General features: G+C 36.9%; 1 protein-coding gene and 1 pseudogene across 3 annotated transcripts in view; one reads left to right on the forward strand and one right to left on the reverse strand.

Annotated features, from left to right (window-relative positions):
- Positions 1-22,556, forward strand: part of CHD7 (chromodomain helicase DNA binding protein 7) — a 233,376-nt gene that overhangs the window by 96,969 nt on the left and 113,851 nt on the right. The gene's annotated exons all lie outside the window — the stretch shown is intronic.
- On the reverse strand, positions 6,785-6,950 carry LOC140501272 (COP9 signalosome complex subunit 9 pseudogene; annotated as a pseudogene).

Below are 22,556 nucleotides of genomic sequence, written 5' to 3' on the forward strand. Positions count from 1 at the left end.
TCTATCAGTTTACATATTCCTATTTCAAATATTTTGTAGTTTATTGTTTTTTTTCTGAGTCAGACTGAAACTTAGTTCATACCACGTCATTGATAAGAACCCCTTGTAGCTTGGTGAGCTAGAATTTGGAGTGAGACTCACATTTAAACTTGGTGTAAGGAAAAATATTCCTATCATCAATAGGCTTATCAAAAAAAATCTGAGCTGTCTGTAGAAGTATTAGATTCTCTGCTGGAGTAGACTTTAAGAGGAGGATCATAGGGTCACAGATTAAGGGCTAGAAGGAGTCTTAAAGGACATGAAGTGTAACCTTCTCATTTTACTTTTAAAGGAACTGAGGCCAGGAAAAATGAAGTCGTTTGTCCTGGGGCACACAGCTAGTAAGTTATCTGAGGCTGGATGAGGAAATCACTTCTTGGGAAAGTCATGAAGGAGATTCCTGTTCAAGTATGAGTTGACTAGATGACTTCTCTCACAAGTCAATTTTGTGATTCTCTTGTAGTGAAGGTATGGGGCCTTTCTTGTTAGCCTCTTTGAGTCTTTTCTTTTCTTTTTCTTTCTCAGCTTCTACCTTCCTTTTATTTTGGCTCAGAAGTTGGCCAGTTCTGAAAAGAGGACAGTTTGATACAGTGGGAAAATGGGCAATTAGGGAGAAAAATTTCTGTACATGTTAAAGGCTCAGATGGGGGAAAAGACAGTTTAGAGTAGAGGCAGTAGAGAAAAAGTAATTGACTCCTAGGGAATTGATTAAAACATTGACATCTCCAAGATCATTCATAGTTTCTACATCCAGGCTAGTTGTAAATAAACTGCCAAGAAATGGCCCTTTCCCTCTTCCATAATTTTTTATGGAAAAAATTTTTTTTATAAGAGGGAGATTAAGCTTCAGTAGGAACCCTTGCTGCATGGATGACGTTTCATCCTTATAAGAATTTTTTCCCCCCTTAAGGTGTGAGTTTAGGAAACCTTATTAAAATAAGTTAAAGGAAGTGAGAGAAAGATGATAAAATTGGTAGCATTTATAATGTTCCTGTTCTGGAGAATGTTTAAAGCACCTTCTTTAATCTCCTTTTTTAGTCTTTTTGTTGCAGTTACTTTTGGTTTTTCTTTTCTCTTTTTGCATTTGTTATCTTTCCCCTTAATTGAACAATAAAATAAAATAACTTATAAAAATATACATAATTCAACAAAACAAATTCTCACACTGGCTTTTTCCAGAAATGTGTATCTCAGTCTCCATTTTAAGTTTATTTATCACCTCATTGGCAGAAGGTAAGTAGTGTGATTCATCTTCAGCATGCTAGGTTTATGATTTATCATTGCATTAATCATAATTCTAAGGTATTCCAAAGTTGTTGTTCTCTGTAGTATTCACATTGTATAGATTATCCTCCTAGTTCTGCTTACTTTGCCCTGAATCAGTTCTTTTAGTTCTTCTCAGTTCCTCTGAGACACTGTCCATTTCATCATTTCTTGTAGCATAATAATATTCAATTATATTCCTACCACAATTTATTTAACCATTCTTTAACATTTGGGTATTTCTTTTCCATCTTTTCACTACTAAGAAAAGAGCAGCCATAAATATTTTTTTGTATGTCAGAATTCTTTTCCTCTTTCTTTCACCTCTTTGGGGAGTGGGATAGAGACCTAATAGTTGTGTAGCTGAGTCATGAAGGACGAACAACCCAGCCCAACCCAATTCCAGAACAACACTTTAATGACTTGGATGTAGTTCCAAAACCAATTCACATTTCAATCACAGTGCATAAATGTGCTTGTTTTCCCAAAGCCCCTTCCAGCTTGTTTTATTTTCTAAACAACTTACTCATTTCTGTAGATATCCAGGGAAGAGAGCCCTTATAACTGTTGTACTCAGGAAACCAGGAAGTCATATTGAGAGCCTGAGCCTTTAGTTCCCTGAGTCAATCAAATCTCAAGGATGGTTTCAGTGTCTTTTAAGAATAAATTAGCCTAACTTGCATAGAACAAGGGATTAGGATATTGCTTCTACTGCTCCAAAGTCTTTTTTTTTTAAAATAGATTTGGCTTTTTTTCTTAATTCTGGGTTTAATTCTAATACCATAAAAATAACTCCCTTTTAATATCCTTTCTACAAATACACAAAGAAACTGCTGTGCTGTGAAAATTTAAATATTTTATTAACAACAAGACAGACCCTGGAGTCAGGAGGACCTGAGTTCAAATTCAGCCTCAGACACTTATTATCTGTGTGACCCTGGGCAAGTCACTTAACCCTATTCACCTCAATTCCTCATCTGTAAAATGAACTGGAGAAGAAAATGGCAAACCACTCCAATGTCTCTGCCAAGAAAACCTAGATGGGGTCATGGAGAGTTGGATATGACTGAAATGGCTGAACACATTTACAACCCCAAATTATTTAGGGTTTTAATTCAGTTCTAAAAATTGAGTTTTTTTTTAAAAAAGGAACTGATTAACTTCATTTTGTTCTTATGCTTTCCTTTTTTCATTCCTGGAGAACAGAGGGTCCATACGTTTTTTATAAATAAGAGAATAGGGGTACTGGCTCGTATGCAGGTGTGTTGCAAGTGTATGTTTGAGAGAAAAAAGGACATTTAGAAAAAGTGGATTTGGGGAAAGTATACGTAATATGGATAGGAAATTCTGGCCAAGAATTATCTGTCCCCTTCAGGTGCTATAAATTGACTAGAAGAAAGCAGTTTGTGGCATTTGTTATTCTTGGAGCTGGCTAAAGCCAATTTTCAAATTAGCATAAAAGTACAATCCACTACCAAGAGGTTTTGGTAGGCTATAGAGTTAGGCTGTAGAGTTATCTGACCTGTTCCTAGAGGTTAATGGGTTCAGTGTGGGTAGTCTGAAAAACTATACTGGTTTTTTCCCTACTGTGCAGTTTCAGAATAATAGCTCCAGAGATTATAATTGGATAAATGTCTGCTAGTATGGCCCAGCATAATCTTTATTCAAGTGCCTATACAGTGTTTGTTTCCTGGAATCTAAGTGCTTGTTTCACAATAGTTGTCATTTGACTCTTAGAGCAAAGAATTTTGTACTACAACATTTTACTTTAAGTTTTCTGATAAATTTCTTCTTCCCTCCCCTCCCCTCCCTTCCCCTCCCCTCCCCTCCTCTTCCCTTCCCGAAATTAACATCATTCTGAGTTACATGAACCAACTATTCATGCATTTACTTTGACTCACTGTATACCTGAGGTAGTTCATTAAACACACACACACACACACACACACACACACAAATACACAAATATACATGCACACATATAAACAAAGGTTGAGTGTTTCTCTCAGGGTCACACAGCTAGTAAGTTTCTGAGACAGGATTTGTCTTGTGGTGTTCCTGACACTGAGCTCAGTGCTCTTATCCACTAGGCATGCTACTTAGCTTTTTTCTTTTATTTCACCTGTGGTGTAATTACTGAATTTAGATAATAATTGGTTTTGTAAGCACTTCAGCTCTCTCTCTCTGTTTTTTAATGTAGGACCCAGCTGCAGGATGTTTCTTCTTACCCTTTAAGCACCTACGAAGTAGAATGACTATTTCACATAGAGTGTTAAAAAGTACATTCTATTTCTTCAACCTAACCCTAGTTGTCAGACTAAGTATAAGGCAAACAGTTTACTGTATTTTTAATTCATGGGATTGAATTTCTGTTGCATATTTTTTTTTCTCTTGGGATATGTAGAAAAACAGTAGAAATCCAACCTGGCTTCTGAAAATGAAATAAAAAATTCCAAAGTTTAGTCACCAGAATTTAATGATTTATAGCTAAGGTATTAAAAATTATCACTGAGGATTTTGATCTTCAAGGAACCATAGAGGTCACTGAGTTCAATGTCCTCAACTCCTTTGCTTGTAGAAAACAGTTATAAACAATACACTAAGTCCTAGTTTTGTAGGGGTGGGGAGTCATTTAGTGAAAATATTGGTGAAAGGAGGAAGTACATGTTTGAAAAGTCAGTGGGACTAACTATAGGAACTTTTTCAGTCTAATACCCATCAGTCATGGTAGTATTTTTTCCAACAATGTGGACAATACTTTATCCAATTTTGGATTTGAGGATTAGATAAATTCAGTCAATTCTCTGATATATTTTGATAATTGTGTAATTTACAAAAGGACTTTTTGTTTAAGTGGTTTAGTGATATAAACAGTTCTTAAAATAAGATTTTCAAGGCTATCATGATTTCTTTGGATTCTTACTCTGTCATCTCTCACAAGATATCTCTGTTAGCTTTGTGTCATTTATAAATTTGGTAAGCATGACATCTGCGTCTTTATCCAAGTTGTAGATGTTGGAAGATACTGAACGGCAAATGACCAAGGAGAGATCTCAAGGCTACCAGCTCTTTAGTTATCATCTGCAAGTCTGAAGATTTTTTTAAAAAAATTGTACTGTTATTTAATCCACATTTCATTCATATTCTCCATAAGGACAGCATGCAAAACTTTGAAAAATTCATTGTTCAAAAATATGTAGTATGTCTGTGGTATCATCCTGATATACCAGTTTAGTAACCTTATTAAAAAAAGGGAAATTAGGTGAGTCCGGCATGATTTGTTCCATAATAATGCTTTAGTGATTGCTTCTTCCCTTTCTTAATTCTTACAAACCATCCTATTAATGTGTCTTAGCAATTTTCAAATAATTGGACTCAATATATCACCAGTCTATAGTTTGTAGACTCCATCTTCTTTTTTATTTAAAAAATTGGTATATTTGTTTTTCTTTAGTGCTGTGGTGTCTTCCATCTTCCAGGAGTTTTCAATAATCATTAATAACAGTTCAGTAATTTGTATTTGGTAGTGATTTTTACAACTTAATATGCAATTTTTTACAGGCCTAGTGACTTGAGTTCATTGAAGGCAATTAGATATGTTCTTATAATCTAATTTATCTTGGATTTCAAGTTCCAGATAACCATTTTTCTTTCTCTTCTTATTCTGGAGACTATTCTTTTTGTCAAAGAAAGCAGAAGCAAAGTAAGATTTCATTATTTTTGTTTTCTTCTCAGAAAATAAAGCAAATAGGGGCAGCTAAGTGGCTCAGTGAATAGAACAGTGACCCCAGAGTCAGAAGGATCTGAGTTCTAATGTGGCCTCAGACACTTGACACTTACTAGTTGTGTGACCTTGGGCAAGTCACTTAACTCCTGATTGCCCCCCCCCCCCCAGACCCCCGGGGCACTCCCTCCCCAAATAAAGCAAATACCTGTTGTTTTTCTCATTTACATTTGTTTGGAAAATATACCATGGATTCTAGTGATGGCATTTATGAATGTAGGGATTGATAATGGAGAGGTATATATGGAGGAAGTACATAGGTTAGGGCAAGGGTAATTTATGGTAGTACAGATAAGTTTCAGGGATAAATGTATGTTATTTCTTGCCATATCTCTAATGTAAGATTCTGGCTTATAAATACAGAATTATTTAAAAAACAAACACCAAAACAAATAGTTTAAGTTTTTAGCATTTTCTGCTTTCTGGATTTGAAGAAGTGTGCCACTAAATTTTTCAGATCAGTTAAAAGAAGTGTCTAGTTTCTATGCATGTCTTTTGGAGACGTGATTTTTGACTAACAAGTAAAAGTACAAATGAAATTTTAAAAGGGAATTATGGTTTGCTGCCAACATTTCTACTTTCTTCTACTTCTCACCAGATGGCCCTGAGTCTACTTCCAACAGGGGTATTCAATGTTTTTTGGTCCTGCTAGATTGAGATAATACTGTAATGTTACATATATAGTATGGCAAGCTGATATGTCACACTTTTTTTTTTTTGAAGAAATTGTTTGGATGTAATCAGCCAATTGTTGCTGTCTATAGTTCATAAATATTAGTAGAATTTCAGGTTCTATGTTCAAATAGATACTAGTAGGAAAATAGCTGTGTTTATTTTTTCCAAAAGTGGCTAAATTACAAATGCTTCACAAAAATAAGACAAACTTTTTTGTAGTCAGTTTTCAAATTGAGTATAACATTGCATTCCCTAAAAGTAAAAGAATTTCTTTTAAATTTCTGGGAAAAAAATGGCTTTTCTGCTTAACCTCTCTTTTAGCCTCCCTACTTTCCAAAACTATGCTCAGTATTTTCCCCAAGTGCTTATGGGTGGCAGATGCACTCCATGTTTTTGGCCTCACGGACTATACTTTCTATGTTCCCGGTCAGTAAGTCTGCCACCTGTCTTGGTCTGCTTTGAGCAGTAGGCACCAACAGACGCTTTTGGCAACTATTTAGTTCAGTTCAAAGAGAGGATCGCTGTATGTAAAGAGTTGGCTTGCAGAAGGCATGTGATGAGGACTTATGTTAAAATTGACTTTGTTGCCCTGGAATTTCACAGGATCAGTGATTAAGAATAAAAGCAATAAAAACAGATTTAAATAGTCACCCTCAAATTAATATTTATATCAGTCTCTCCAGCTACTTAAGTTCATGTTACAGGGTAGAGTTATAATCTGTATTACGGGGAAAAAATCTAAAGGGAAAATAGTCATTACTAAGTAGTTTTTTTAATATTAGTTTTCATATTTATTCAAACAAGGATAACAGCTGATATTAAAAAAAAACTGTCAGTAGCTTCTTAGTGATTAAATTTTTTCTCTCTCACAATCTCCCACTCTTCTTTTTTAGGATAACAGGGTCCCAGCTTTTGAGTGACTTCCAGCTCTTTAGATAATTTTTTGCCTAAATAAAAGAGTATTCATGCTATTGATACAAAGCAAAAACTTAACATCTTGGGTTTGCAAAACTGGAAACCATTTCACTGCTTATCATTGTCATCAAAAAGATCTTCAATATCATTTAAGAAATCTACATCAACTGTTTTTTCATTGGCAGCCAAATCTATCCCGGGTTCCTGGCTGCCTCCTGCCTTGTCCGAATAGGGTCTTCCCCTTTGGGAACATCGTATCTACAGGCAGTTTCATGTTTCCATCTTCAGCCTAGCCATCCATCTCATCTTGGCCCGGCTCGTCCTGGCATGTCCCTGTTTGGCTCACTCTGTGCTTCTGTGAAGCCTATAAATTAAAAGCCCGTACTGAACGGCTGGAAGTTTGGAAGAGGTAGAATGGCCTGTTGAAAAATGAACAAGATGTTTTTGAGAGGATTAAATATTTGTAACAATACACTATAAATAATTTCACCATTTTATGTTCATTTCAGCTTAAATAAATACATTTTATTCATTTTTATCATTATTGCTCTTTTAGGTTTGGTTATTTTCTCAGCACAGTTAGAGGCTACTCTTGAATTATTCTATAAACTCTTACATTTTGTCTGAGGTTATTTAAAAGTTGTCTAAAGTGAATTTACACATATTCATGTATGTATTATGTATATTTGCATATGTATATAAATATATGTAATATATTTATACTTACGACCTTATTTTCAACATTTAACTCTATTCTAAAATTGAAGGTCAGTTTCTTTAGGAGGAAAAAATGGGAGAGAAGGGTTTAGAAGTGCATCCTGGACAGTGAGATTCCTTGGGGGTCTGTCCTGAGCTTGGAGGTGGGACAGAGGTAAAGAAACAGCTATTTGTGCCACTGATAAGGATGACTTCTTCCTTCTGTCACAGCAAAGCAGGCTGACAAGATGTAGAGGTTTCTACTTATTACCTAGATATACGGGCAGTATGATAAAGTGGATAGTGAGCTATACTCATTGAGGTTAGGAAGAATTAACTTAAGTCATAGATTAGTTGCCAGCAATACACACCTTTAATTTTATGACTTTGGTTCAAATTTGAGCTTTTTACTTACAAGTAGCTTTGTAACTTTGAACAAATCATTCTTGATCTGTTTCCTTTCCCCTTTCAAATGATATACATGAGCTAGGATGATTGGTAGGTCCCTTTCAACCCCAAAACTATGATTCCTTGACCTTTGTTACTCCCCCATACTAAAGCCGACAAATGAAAGATTGTAAATATTTTTTTGCATTTCTTGATTGATGTTTTAAATAAATACTATCAGCATTCAGTGATGCATTCACCCTCTCAGGAATGGGATGGGAGTGGGGGTGGGTGGGGAAGGGAGGAGGTGTATACATGAGCTTAGGTGACTCAGTCAGATACATATTTATAAGTTGAGGCAGCATGAGATGGTAGAAATAGTCCTGAACTTGGAGGAGTCAGAAGATCTGGGTTTAAAGCCTAGTTCTGAAATTTAGAATAACTCTTGTCTGTGGACAAGTGTCTTCACTTCCCTTCCTGCCTACCCCACTCCCCGTTATCTGTGAAACAGGGATGAAGATATTCACACTATATACCTCACAGGATTGTTGTGAGAAAAAGTTCTTTGTAAATGGCAAGTGCTGTATAAATGTGGGTTTATTTACATTCTAATGGATTCATGACTTCATCAATGTGGATATTACCTTCATTGGTGCAGATTGTAGTCTATACATGGCTTCTCATCCTCTGCCATTCTTATCTGTTTTTCCATAGACCTTCCATAGGAGGTCTATCTACTTTGAAACTTTCTTCTGGTTATTTAAATGTTTGTGTGTGACATTCAATTGGTTAGCTATTACATCTGTTGCTCCTACTACTTTAGTAGCACCCCTTCTCTAGTCATATGTGTCTTTCAGGAGCCACTTTTCATTCAAGTCATCACTGGTTACATGGACTCCACCACATGTATCCTTCCCTTTGGCTCACCTGAAATTTTGATCTTTCTAAATTACTAGTGTTCTGGAAGTACTCCCATGTAGTATCACTGGAGTAATATGATTGTGCTTTTTAAAAATGCGCTCTTGTAGCAATAAGCAGCTTTACATCATTTAAAGGGTTACCTAATTCCCCCAAATTAGATCTATCTCATTCTCATATTCAATTCTCAGACTATCTCATTTTTTTATCCTAATGCCTGTTTAATACACACAAACATACCACACCACAGTGTAATGCGCTAGTTCTATGGACTGCCCATCTAAATGCATGCCAATGTATTATATTTTCTTTGCTGGATTTAACAAAAGCCTACTGTGTACTTATTGCAAAAGGGGCAAAACTGAAAAGGACAGACTCAGTCCTTAAGAAACTTGCATTCTAGTTGTGTGGGGAAAGCATAAACATAGAAAAGCAATAAAAATCAAATACCTGGAAATTAAGGGGATGTCCATCAGTTGGAGAATGACTGAACAAATTATGGCATGTAAGAAATGATGAAAGGGGCAGTTTGAGAATCCTAGAATGACTTATGTGAGCTGATGCAGAGTGAAGTGAGTAGAAGTTAGAGAATAATTTACACAAAAAACAACATTAGAAAGAAAATCTTTGAAAGACAACTCTGATCAATGCAATAGTCAACCATGATTTGAGAACCAGTTAAGAAGCATGCTTTTCACTTCTTGACAGGGAGGAAATGGACTTAAAATGCAGAATAAGGCAAGTAATTGAGTTGTCAAAAATGAAAAAAAAACAGAGGGTCTTGAAGCATTTTTAAAAAATGATCAAGGAAGTCCCAAAGGAATCACAGATGAGTGGGACTGCTTTGAAAATTGCATGTTAAGTTTATTATATACTTAGAAGACAGAGATTCTTGGTTTATAAACAGTTCTCATTTTCTGTGTTTTGCATGTAGAAATACTAATTTGTTAAGTTCATAGCAAAAATAAACAAAAGCATTTTAAAAAAGGTATATATGAGGTAGAATGTGAGTTGGAACAAAGACAAAAGTATGCTAGGAAAATTTGAGGAAGAAGAGAAGACATTTAGTAGGGAGATAGGAAAGGCTTCCTTGAGGAGATAGTACTTAAAGTGAGTCTTGGAGAAAGAACTTTAACTGGCCAGATGTGAGGAAGGAGTCCATTCTAGGCATAAGAGGCTGCCAGTGAGACTGTATGGAGACTATATGGTGATAAATTTGTGGGAGGTTTCAGAGTCCTCTTGAATTAGAATGTTGTATGTATGAAGGTGAAATGTCTGGAAAGGAAGACTGGAGCCATATTTTGAAAGGCTTTAAATTCTAGTCTAAACTTATTTTATTCATGACAGTATGAAACAACTGATGGTTTTTGAATGAGAGCGTAACAGTGACAGCCCTGTGGCAGTGGTATAAAGGATGGATTAAGAGGGCAGAATCAAGATGGGAGACCAGTTTGTGTGTTAGAATACTACATCTGCTGAGATGTGAGGAGGGCCTGAGCTAGGATAGTGGCAGCTTATGGGTATATCAACTGTGGATCAGCACACCCAGCCCATGTTCTATGCATGTCTGTGTGTGTCAGTGTAAGTAGGAAGAGGTTGTAGAGGTAGGATCAATAGGACATGGCAAATAATTATATGTGGGAGCACGAGACAGAAAAGTTAACACTGCTTCCCAGTTTTGAGTTCAGTTTTGGACATGTCACGTTTGAGGTATTGGTGTAGCAATCTAAGGTGAGATATCTGGTAAGATAGATAGATTTAGGAATTATTTGATTAATCAAACCAAGAGGTAATGGAACAAAGTATTATTGAGATGGGAAGACAGTGCCTTGGTGGGGATACCCACACTTAGTGTGTGAAAATAGGATGATGAAGGAGTCTGAGAACACAACTCATCCTGTCCTCATCTCTTTCATTGGGTTGGGACATTTAACTTTAGAAGAGAAGATATAGGAGTTCGGGGACGTGTTAGCTTTTTTTGAGCATTTGAAACTATAGCATGGAAAATTGGTTAGACTTGTTCTGCTTGCCCCAGAGAGCAGAATTAGAAATATGTGGAAGTTACAGAAATTCCAATTTAGATTTACTTCTTCCTAACAATTAGAGCTATCCAGAAATGGAATGGAGTGCTTCAAGGATGTACTTAGTGGGCTTCTCTTCACTAACATTTTCAAACAAGGCTGGATGACAATTTGTCAGTTGTGTTGTAGAAGGGATTCTAACTGAGGCCTTGATGGATTCAGAGGTACCTTCCAAAAGCTTATCAGTACTCTGAAGCAGCACAGCATTAATATGGAGCTAACCCTATGGACAAGCACATTCCCTTTTGCTTGTGCTTGCCTTTCTCAGAGGACAACCAGCTAGCAACACATGCTGATGCAGAAAAAAAAGACAAGAGCATCTGTGAACACTTGTATTTGCCCCAGTACAACTTTGTGCAAGATTTTATATATAGACCAGTGGTTACTGGACTTAATTTTTTTTGCTTGACATACCTCTAGAATCAGCAATTTCTCTCTGTCATCCATAGGATTTAGAACTGGAAGGGAGGAAGAATGTTTATAGTCAGAGGTGGCTTGCCAGGATAATATGAAGACTCCAGACTATACCATATGAGCATCAGTTGAATGAAAGAACTGATGGTGTTTACCTTGGAGAAGAAAAGATTTGAGAGAGACATGATAACTTGCTTCAGATATTTGATGGGCTGTCATATGGTAGAAAAGAGCAGAGCTAGAAATAATGGGATGGAAGTGGTAGAGAGAGAGATATTAACCCTATAACTAATGAAGAACTTAACATTTAGAGAATTATAGAAATAGAATGAATGACCTCAGGAGGTAAAGAGGTTCAGCCTCCCTGGAGTTCTTCAAACAGAGCCTAGATTCTCGTTTGCTAAGGGTAATATAGAAGAGTTTCTTGTCCTTCCACTTAGTAGGTGCCTAATAAATGTTTGTTGACATTGCATATAGTATATGCCATATGCTTTCAGATTTCACTGATGTGAAGTGATATGTTGCTCAGTTTTGCCAAACTGCCTTTTCTGTCTTTATTCTTATAAGAGAGCTTTGTGGGAAAGGAGAGCCATGAGGCATATATTCTGAAATAAAGGTAATGTAAAAACAAGGTATCAACAAAAAATTTTTAAATGTTACTTAATTCAGATCTTTGAGGGCTGATTCTGAGACCTTGTGACCTTAGAGTTCATCTAGTCCAAGCCCCTCATCAATCAGCAAATCAACAAGCTCCTGTTAAGCATCTGCTGTTTGCCAGGCACTATACTAAGCTGGGTATACAGAGAAAAAGGTGAAATAGTTCTTTCCTTTAAGGAGTTTACATTCAAATGGGGAATACAAGGTGTAAATGTACAAATACATCAAATCTGCACGAAATAAAAACCAAGTAGTTTTGGGAGGGAGTGTGCTAACTGTGGAGGGAATCTGGAAAGGCTTTATTTCCTGAAGGTGGTTTTTGAGCTGAATCTTGAGGGAAGTAAGAGATTGAGGAGGAAGGGCATTTCAAGCAAGTCAATGCAAAGGCCCTGAGATGGAAGCAGGCCTATGTAACTGAGTTATGTAGTGTGTTGAAGGCATTGCTACATTAAAAACTCAAGGTAGAATGGTGCCAGTTTGTGAGAAAATTTAAATGCCATTTTACAAATAAGAAAACTGTGTCCCAGAGAAGTCACATTGTAATTTTTGAGAGATTTTCTTACTTTCAAAAGCACGACTCTACTGCTTTCTCAGTCTGGAACTTTCTTCAGCCCCTGGAGCTGATGCTGGAATATTCAACCACTTTTTTTGTATTGCTTACCACGAAACCTCCTTGTGGGAGGTCCAGTCTTTCCTCCTGCCCAGGCTAGCCAGCCTTCATTCTGTTCTGACTTTCTGTACTGCAAAATCATGTCCATGTTTTAGCTACCTTTCCTATCTTGCTCCATTTTCACCTCCTCTTTGTGTTTTGTGTTCTCCTATTAGAGTATAAGCTCTTTGAAGTACTGGACTGTCTTTTTGCCCACATTTGTATTTCCATTGCTTAGCTTGTATTACGTGCTTAGTAAATGCCGGTATTCTTCCTTCCTTTCTCTGCAATGTTACACCTGGGCTTTCTAGCCTCTGCAGCCCACTATTTTCTTTTCCTTGTGACAGCCCTGATGAATGGCAGCAGTAGCAAAGATATTTTGCCATGGTTGGAGTAGGCCTGGAACTGGAAATTTGTTTTTATTTGCATCTGGTCCAGGTAGACTCAGTTATCTGCAGTGGCCTTTATTCCATGTTCCCTAGGCTCGCTGTAGCCAATTTCTTTAGTCCAGAGTGGTTACCTGGCTTCTGAGATCTGGTGATTAGTCACTAGAATAATATATATTAAAAGTATTTTAAAGAGTTAAAAAGCACTATTAAAAAACCTAAGGTATCATTAGAGGGAGTCCAAGAGTCCAGAAAGGATAACAGCAGTCAGCTTGGCTCCTGACCGTGACTTGGACTAAAGTTTCTAAATCCTGCTATGAAACTTTAATGGATTGTGTTCTGAATTAGAAGTCAAATCAATCATCAGATGCCTACTATGTGCAGGGTACTAGCATTTGTATTATCACTAGGCTATAATCATTACAAAATAAGAAGAGCAAGATAGGCTCCCTCCCTCAAGAAGCTTATATAACAGTTCCTTCTTTGTCCATCAGTTTCTTCAGAAAGGGATCATGTCGACTGACAGGAAAGCCAGACCAGACTCTGACATCTTGATAAGGATGCTGAGTGTGGAAGCTTGCACTGGTCAATCACCAAGTCTCATGGGAAGGAGCCAAGGCAGAAAATCACTGTAACTGAAGCAAAGATCACATCTTCAGACCAGAAAGTTGGATGGGGAGACCAGGATAATAATCAATCTGGGTCAAGGACCAGACATGGCCCTTGTAATTTAAAATAGTATACATTTGTAAAGTCGTGGGATCAAAGGATTTAAAGTTGAAAGAGATCATATAGATCATTAGTCCAACTCCTTCACTTTATGGATGAGGAAACTAATGCCCCGGGAAATGAAGCAACTTGCCCAAGGTATTAGAGAGTTGGGATTTGAACCCAAGCCTGCTGATGTAGAGTACGGCACTCTCTCCACTCTGTTATGCTGTCATTTCTATTAATCTTTAGAATATCCATATGCTTCCTTAAAATGAATTTATCTTCTTATATTTTGCTAAGCCTGATGTCGACATTAGTTTACATTTTCCAGTCAGATAGCAACTTAAAGAGTAGCTATCAACAGCTATGAAGAATTCTGGGCAGTAGGAGAAAACCAATCTGATATGAAAAATCTGGTGCAGATAACCCAAAGGATGGACAAGCTTTATATAAATGATTGTGAATTGTATTTCTCTGTATTATTTAGGCGGAACCTTTAATTCATATAAAATTGGAATTCATCTTGCATGTGGTTTTTCACTAAAGTTATCAACTTACCAGAAATTTTACTCATCTCTCACATTTACGTATATGATCTCTGGAAAATAACATATGATAATAGTGATTTTGTTCATTGTTCAGTTTCGGTTTTGTCTGATTCTTCATGACCCCATCTGGGGTTTTCTTGGAGTGGTTTGCCATTTTCTTCTCTAGCTCATTTTACAGAGGAGGAAACTTAGGCAATGGGGTTAAGTGACTTGCCTAGGGTCACATAGTGTCTGAGGTCAGATTTGAACTCAGGAAAATGGGTCTTTCTGACTCCAGACCTATCCACTGCACCACCTAGCTGCCTGGTGCTAATGTGGTGATTTTAGTTTTTCTTAAACATTTCCCCTAAACATTAGAATTCTTTAAGGCCCAGGTTAAATTCTCCTTTAGACTTAGCTTCTGTCTTGGAACCCATGTCAATTTCCATGCCTTGGTGCAGATGACTCATTGTTGATGGTTGTGGTTTGGTGATGCTGTCACCAGAATGTATACTTGTGGCCACATCAATAGGCCAAGTGAGTGATGAACAGAGGGAGAAGTCTTGAGCATGTAAAGGTGGGATTGGGTTGCCATTGCAGTGGCTATGTCCACTTCCCTTAAACATTGCTGACATTTCTTGGCATTTACTTGGAGTATTAAGATTTCTAAATTGGTTCCTATAGTGCACAAAAGAGTTACCCAGTTCAGGTGATGAGATTTTCTAAACTTTTACGTCCCTTGAAAATGAACTGAGATCCTTCAAACTTTCTTTTAAGTTTAAGTAGCCCAGTGCTGTGTGGAATAGAGCGCTCCATGTTTTCCTCTCGTTTTATTATTAGTTATCAGTGCACTAAGACCCTCTGGTTTTTCTTCTATCTGATTTACGTTTCCATATATGGGTCCCTAATGGGGTTATCTGTTTTCTATTGGTGAGTGGAGGTGTGGGTGGTAGGAGGGGTCAGAAAAATCTTTGAAAGGTGAAGTATTTTATTTTTTATATAGGTTAAAAAATGTGTACTCCTGCCTTAGAAATCTTTTCTTCTGAGATAAAAAATATTCCACAGTTTGTTGGTTATATTTGATTGAAAATGTGTGAACAATACCTTGGACCAGACACAAAAAATATTTGTATGTAAGCTTTTTACTTTTGAAAGTTGTATTATGAATTGCTATCAACATTATAGGTGTCTTCTCTTATGGGAAGTTTTGTTTGTGAAGGTCTCACTGGGAATGAAATAAGTGACCAAAACTTCCTTATCAGCATTTGGCTGCTATTTACCTTACTTTAAGATAATGTAAGTACTTTTAAGTACCTATGTTTAAAATCTGGTTCTCTAAATTTTCTTTTCATGGATTCTTTTGTCACTTTTTCATCACTTAAAAAAATGAATGAATTATTTCATGAGTGTCTTAACTGTTATCTGAAGGCATCCCTGGTATCACTGTCAGACTCAAGTCCAAGAAAAGACAGAAGGAAAAAGCTGAGAGTAGGAGAGAAAGATCAAAAACAGAAAGTGATGTATCTGGGCATAATTATGCCACCAACGCTTGTCTCAGATCAAGCAATATTTTAGTTTAGTGAATGTAAGCTATGTTTATTCAACAAATATTTGATTGCCTACTGTGTGAAAGACTGTGAATATCTATTTGGATAGACATTGTAAAGCATCCGAAGGTATATATACCACTGCCCTTGCCTTTAAGGTTTAATGATGGATTAGAAAGGCAGACGTATAATTACATATAGCTACCACATGAGGCAGGGTCAGTGTACATGGGTGGCTTACACAAAGTTGTGCAGGAATTTAGAGGAGGGAGCTGTCCCTTCTTACTGGAGTGACCAAAAAAGTTTAATGGAGGAGGCATGTTTGAACTGGCTTTTGAAGGATGGGTAAGCTTTTTGACCACTGGAAGTGTGTGTGGGGTGATGGTGGTTGGAGATGAGAGAGACCGTGGTACGAGCAAAGGTGTGGAAGTGAGAAGGCAGAAGATGTGTTTTATGGGAGGGCAGACAGACCAGTCTGTCAGAACGATAGAGTGTGTAAATATGTCGCAGATTCTCTGTTCAAGTTACCTGTAAGCAGAATTTTCAAGGTAGCAACTGAGGTATTTTCATAGCGTAACAAGGGCCCATGAAACCAAATTTTCCTTGGTGCTCATAATTTCTAAACTGAGTACCATGGTAGCCTGTCTACTCCCATGGCTGCAGTCCAGGGGAATGGCTCTGTTGTGAGAATAAGCCTATTTCTTAGATCTTTTGCTTTGTTATTTCACCCAAGAAGACAATGCTTTGTCTTACCTCCTTTCTGTCCCTTGGATGTTTCAGACTTTTCCAAAACACTTCCTTCTTCGTCCCAAATCAGGTGGCATCAGTGACATGGCTGCCTGTGTATAGTATTAATATATGATTTCTCATAGATCAGCAGTTTCAAACTGTACCAGTAGACACCCAAGGCAGACATTCCGCTCTAGGGAAAGCCAGTGTCCCTCAGAGGAGCTACTGGCTAATCTTTCTCCCTACCATTCCTCCTTTTTTTCTTTCCTTTCCCCCATTTTACCTTCTTCATCTCCCCTTTTGTCTTTTCCTTCCATTTCCTCCTTTATCTCTTGAAGTGTACCCTTTCTTTTTCTCTCCCATTTCCCTTTCCTCTCCCATTTTTCTCATTTCCCTTTCCCCATTCACTTCCTCTCCTTTCTCCTTTTTCCTCTTTATTCTTTTTTTCTCCCCCCTTTCCTTGATTAATCTAGTATAGCTAGAACCATTGAGTCACAAGCCTGAATGAACTTTGTACAACTAATAGTGTTATGCCATTTACATTATGTTACTTAATAAATATTGACGGCATGATATTGAGTATCAACCAAAATTTCTAGTACTAAAAATTGTGGGATGCAAGTGTCATTTTTTTTCTCTTAAGAAAATTCATTTAAGTATATAGAATGAAACTCTTGACCCTTGGGCTTTAGGAACCCTAGTGTGGTTAATTTTTATTCCAAATGAAAAGCAAAACAACCTAAGTTGTCTGTATACCGTCATCAGCTTCCTGAACTTTTTTCTGTGTTGATTAGGGAAACTTCCTAAATATTATCTTCTGAAGTTGGGCTTGACAACAGAAATTCAAAATCCCTGCTACCAGAGAAGCTGAGCCTCGTGTCGCTCTTGAGCTTAGAAGTTCAGTGCTACTGTGGACTAAGCCAGCCAGGGGTTTGCATTGTCTGTCATCAATATGCAGAGTCCCCTAGGAGCATGTCAAAACTCCCATGCTAGTTAGCAATGGGAAGGACCCTCTGAATACCACTACACTTTCTGCTGAGTGAGACAGGAGAGCCAGTCATGATGATGATGATGATGATGATGATGATGATGATGATGGTGGTGATGATGAAATTACCCCTACCCATTCTTCATAGGATATTTAATTCCAATAAACATAAGTAATTAAAAAGCTCCCCTAAAATCCTTCTAAGTGAGATTTATTGTGGGATGAAGGTGACTTTGTCAGTCAATAAGCAAAGTGTCTATTATGGATTAGGCACTGGGGGATACAAAGACAAAAAACAAAATAGACTCTGCCCTGAATGAACTTATATTGCTTAAAATAACATGTACACATGTAGTTACATACAAAATATATACTACATATTTTTAAGAGGATTGGAAGAGAGTCATTAGTAACTGTGGGAATTAGGAAAAAGCCTCTTGGAGGAGCTAGCATTTGCATTGAGCTGTGAAAGAACTGATAGAGCTTCTTCAAGGAGGAGCAAGTAAAGAAAAAGTGTTCCATCTCTTAGGGTCATCTTATGCAAAGGCAGGGAGATAGTTTATCTCAAATACAGGGTAATAGTTTGGAGTAATGTATATAGTATGGCCAGACAAGTAGGCTAGACCTGTATTTTGAAGGTCTTTATGTGTAAAAAAAAAAAATAGAGGTGGTGTTTTTTGTTTATTTGTTTGTTTTTAACAATAGAGAGCCACAGAAACTTATTTAGCAGGGAAGTTATGTTGTCCTGTGCTTTAGAAATATTACTTTGATAGCTGGCTATGTGGAGAATTTATTTGAAAAGGGGGGATCTAGAGGCAAGGAATACAATTAAGAAGTTATGACAATAGTCCAGGTGAGAAGTGATGATAAGAAACTAAAACTAGCAAGGTGGCCATGTGAGTGAGCGAACTTGTTTTGGATGTAGAATCAACAAAATATGACAGTTTGATTTTTGGGAGATGAGGAAGAATGAAGAGTGGGGATTGCTGACAAACTGAGTTGCATAAGCCTAGAGGGCTTAAGAATTGAGGAAGCCTGGGTGATTTGGGAAGATGGTGGAAATAGGGAAGTTAGGAAGATAGGAGTGAGTTTTGGGAAAAGATGAGTTCTGGATTAGACCTATTGAGTTTGAGATGTCTTGCATGCATCTATTTGAAATTGTCCAACAGACAGATGTAGGGATAAATATATAAATCTAGGATATATCTGCATAGAGTAAATGGAAACCATGATTAATGAGGAGATCACAAAAACAATCATGTCTAACAGGGAGGGTTCTGGACAGAGCTACAGTAGTACATGCACAGTTAAGAGGTAGAGCATGAAAGAAAGATAACTGAGCAGTATTAGGTAGGAGGGTAGAAAGATGTTATGAAAACTCAATTTTGAGAGAATGTCAAGGAGGGAGAAGGTAAAGTTAAGAATGAGATCTGACAAGAGGATTTGGAATTTTCAAGTTCATTGGTTTCTGGAATAGTTCTCTAGATAAGAGAAAGGAAAAAGACATTTGAAAATGAATGTGATATAAAAATAAGAGCAATAAAAATATGAGGTTTAAAAGGGAGCAGTTTCAGGGGGCAGTGAGTTTGAAAGTCTGATTTTGAAGGGTTAATAAGTGAATGAGAGCCGAGGAAGTGGAACCAAAAGAATGCAGATACCTTTTTTCTAGGAATTTGGCTATGAAAAGGAGGAGGGATATACCTTGAGGCAATGACTAGTTCCAGTTAAAATTTTTTAAGGATGGGAAGAACTGTACATTTTTTGTAGGCAGCAGCAGAGAGGGAGTCCATAGAAAGAAAGTGATGGCAGATTAGGGAGATAAAGGATGTTTTTTTCTGGGGCAGTCTACTGGACCAGACAGGAGGTTACGTTGAACTGCTGAAGACTCTGCCAGTTGACAGCAAACTCTGGCAGGTCTTACGGAGTTGTAGATACTGAATGATCACTTGTCACGTGTGTCATACTTATAGCTTTATGGATTAGTCCTATACAAACCAGCATAGACAAAGTCTTCAGCCTGAAGAAGGTGTACCACAGTAAACTTCACTGCCTTTCTCATGTAGATTGGGCTACTTCTGGCCTAGTCCTAATGAAATTTACTTTTGTTCTGCTGTGGCACCCAGACCTTAGTCATCCTGAGGGGCTAATAGTCAAGCAACCTGACCCACCATGCATTATCTCTAAGGGAAATTCTTTTCAGTGTAAATCGTTTTTCAGGCTTCACTTGAAATATCTCTGACAGAACATCTGTATGACTACCGCGATATACTTCAGTCATTGACCCTCAGTTTTTTTTTTAATCTAAAATTTTAAAAAATGTACTAGATTATTTCTAATGTCCCTCCTAGTTTTAAAATTATGTAGCTGTGAGATTGTCCCCCATTAACTTCTATTTCTGAAATAACCAATGTGTAGTCCCTTGTACACAGTAGGCACTTAATGGAAAGAAAGGAATATAATTGAGCTGTAGTAAAAACTAAGAGAATATTTAATTATTTGAATTAAAGCCCAACAAACTTTAGAATGTCAATTTCAATATAAATTTAAACTTTTAAAACAAAAACTTGTAAGGTTATATAACCACATCTCTCTATGTATCTTTTCCTTTTCCCCTCCTAGAGAGCTATCTCTTAAAACAAAAAATGAAAAAAGGGAAAATCAGTGATGTAAAACTGACCAATAACAAAAGAATCTAACATTTGTAATATTCCACACTCACCATCCTCTGCCTCTTCAAAGTGGGGAGGGAGATGACTTCTCATACTTCTTCATACTTGCAATTGTTTTGTTGGATTTTTTTCCATTTGCATTATAGTAATCATTATGTTTATTATTTTTCTGGTTCTTTTTATTTCCTTTTGTATCAATTCATGTGTCTTTCCGTAATCTCGTTATTGATCATATTCATTGTTTTTCACAGCATAGTAATATTCTGTTTGTGTAGTCAGTCAAGTACCACTTATTGTGTGCCAGGAACTGTGCTCTACTCTGGGGATTCAAAGAAAGGCAAGAAACAGTCCCTGTTCTCAAAGAACTAAGGGTCTAATTGGGGAAAACAACATGCAAGCAACAATGTGTAAACAAAATACATACAGGATGAATTGGGTAGATAAATTGAGGGAAAGCACTAATATTAGGAGAACTGGGAAGATGAGACTTTTAGCTGAGACTTAAAAAAAAGCAGGGACTTGAGAAGTGGGAGAAAAATTTCAGGCATGGAAAACAGCCAGAGAAAACGCTCAGAGTTGGGAGACAGACTATCTTGCGAGAGGAACTGCACGAAGGCCGTTGTCACTGGATTGCAGAATACATTTGGGAGGGGTGGGGTAGCAAACCATAAGAGGACTAGAAAGGCAGGAAAGGGCTAGGTTATGAAAGGCTTTAAAAATCACATAGAGGATTTTCTATTTGACTCTGGAAGTAATAGAGAGCCACAGAGACTATATTGAATAGAGGGATAAAGTGGTCAGAACCTGTGTTGTAGAAAGATCAGTTTGATGGCTGAGTAGAGGACAAATGAGAGTGGAGTGAGACCTGAGGCATACAGACCAACTAGTAGGCTATTGTAATAGTTTGCACAGGAGGGTTTGAGTTGACAAGTCCCACACTTGGGTGGCAGAGAAAGGGTGCATATATGAGAGATATTATGAAGGTTGTGTATGACAATTTGTTTCTCCATTCTCCAGAAATTGTGGATCTCCTTTGTTTCTAGTTCTCTAATATAATTGAAAGCAAACTAGAAATGATAATATATTTCATAGGATCTTAGAGTTGATAGGGACATTGACTTTTATCTAATCCAACTTATTCTTCAACCAGAATTTCCACTCCAGTATCTCAAGTGGTTCACCTACTCAAGTGATACCTTATTGTGATAGAGAAGTCACTATCTTCCCTGTGCAGCCCATTTTGCTTTTGGATTGCTGTAATTGTTAGGAAGACTTTCCTAATCAAATTCTGCCTCTCTGTAATGTCTGCCCATTGCTTCTGGGGCAAAGCAAAACATGTCTATTCCTTTTTCTACATGAGGTCTCTTCAAATACTTCAACGTCAGCTTTCCTCTCCAGTTTCTTTTAATTTTTGTTTATATGGCCTGGTCTCTACAATAAGTATTTTTTTGGTAATTCATGATATTCTTTCCCTCTTAAAAAAAACACAATCTCTTGACACACTTGTCTTATAGGGATTGTGTCAACATATTTCCTTTTATATATTTTCACTGTCAATATTTTAGCATGTCTTATGGTGAGATATGCTCTCTGTGTTATTCAGCATTCCCAAATCCAAAGGCAGCTTTAAAATCATCCTTTAGGAGGATCACTGAAGCAATATATCTTTAAAACAGACAAAAACACTTTCCTTAAACTAGCCACTCAAGGGATAATATACTATTTCTATAAAAATCACTAGCAAAATACAGGTAGTATCTTCATATTCTCTAATTGTCTAATTGTAGCCACTTTAAAAAAAAGTCTATTGAGTGGATGTTGAAGTTGAGATGGAAAATAAATCATACAGCAGTTTGTGTTGAAATGGCACCATTACACAGTTCATAGAATAATACCATTTTATAACCATATTTAAAAGTCTTTTCCTCTTCCACCCCCTCAAACTGAGATCAGGGCTATATAATGGATTCCATTACAGGTAAAAGGTCTATGGCTGAACTATTGAGCCACTCAAACTCTTGGCTTTTTTAATTGTGACCATTAAAGCTTTAGTACTTTTATCTCATAAAATTGATATCATTGATGTAAAATGTGTACTTATTGAAGATACATGTGTATTTCTGTCATTATGTTTAGAGGAGCAAATCCACCAATTTTTGCTTGAAGTTAGGCTTTATATAGATCAAGGCATAACATAGAATACATTGTATTCACTTTTAATCATTTAGGGGAAAAAAACTTATGCTCCATGATCATTATAAGGACCATTTTCCAGAATAAGTATCTTCTGAGAAAGATGATTTCTTTTGGTTAGCACTTTTACTTTGGTTAATTGAAAAGAGTGGTGGTAGTGGTGATGGGTGGTGATGATGGTGGTGGTATTAGTAGTGGTTTTTATTAGATTTAATCTTTTTTTAAGATCTTCCTTGAACTCTAGGGAAGTAGTCCTTTGATTCTAATATTGTGATTATAAAAAGTCTCAGAAAACTTGAAGAACCATTCATTTATCTCTTCTTAGCAC

This window comes from Notamacropus eugenii, chromosome 4 (assembly GCF_028372415.1).
Source record: "Notamacropus eugenii isolate mMacEug1 chromosome 4, mMacEug1.pri_v2, whole genome shotgun sequence".
NCBI classification, from domain to species: Eukaryota; Metazoa; Chordata; class Mammalia; order Diprotodontia; family Macropodidae; genus Notamacropus; species Notamacropus eugenii.